At 57.0% G+C, this 665-nt stretch overlaps 1 protein-coding gene across 1 annotated transcript in view; it reads left to right on the top strand.

Moving 5' to 3' along the window:
* The window catches only part of VOLCADRAFT_104953 (uncharacterized protein), a gene marked incomplete at its 5' end in the record, with an annotated part of 12,073 nt that overhangs the window by 1,754 nt on the left and 9,654 nt on the right, over positions 1–665 (top strand). The window lies entirely within an intron of this gene.

Here is a 665-nt window from a genome sequence, read left to right on the forward strand (position 1 = left end):
GGGGGGGGGGGTGGGTGGCGATATAGGGAGGGGGGAAAAACCCCAGGCTCGGTGAGTCGAGCGTGTCGGACTTTTCCTTCTCAGGTCAGCCCCCTAAAACCCCCGGGGAAATCATTCTGCCCGTCCGAAGGCGAAGTGCTTCTAGTGCCAGTGCCGCTAGGCAGCGTGTACACCTCGTGATGGTGGTGGCAGCTCAGGGGACGCGTTCCGTCGTTCATAAGTTCCCTTCCGACTTGTTGTCACCAGGGTTCGACACTGACCTTCCTGAAACTCGCGGGCTCCCCCGTACCTCCCAAATTTTCCTTACGGAGGGGCCCCCGTACTAGGCTCCTGTACCGGCCGAAAACCTTACGGGGGCCCCCGTAACCCCCGCAAAACCTTTACGGGGGCACTGTCCTTGGCTGAAACGCTGTGGAAAGTGACGCTTTGCATTTTTTTGCCCTGTAAATCGTTATTTTCGTTATTTTCTCGTGAACCATTACACTCGGGGACACGGCACACTCAGTGAAAGCCAAGCGCCTTGGCCGCCGGGGCCGCGGCCGCCCATCCCTTCTGCTCCTCTTTCTCGTCCTCCTCATCCTCGTCCTCCTCCTCCTCATCAAAATCCTCAGGATGTTACAGACCAGAAGTTATAAAAGTATTAGAAAAGGGGGATCCTCTAGAGT

This window comes from Volvox carteri, assembly GCF_000143455.1.
Source record: "Volvox carteri f. nagariensis unplaced genomic scaffold VOLCAscaffold_21, whole genome shotgun sequence".
Lineage (NCBI taxonomy): Eukaryota > Viridiplantae > Chlorophyta > Chlorophyceae > Chlamydomonadales > Volvocaceae > Volvox > Volvox carteri.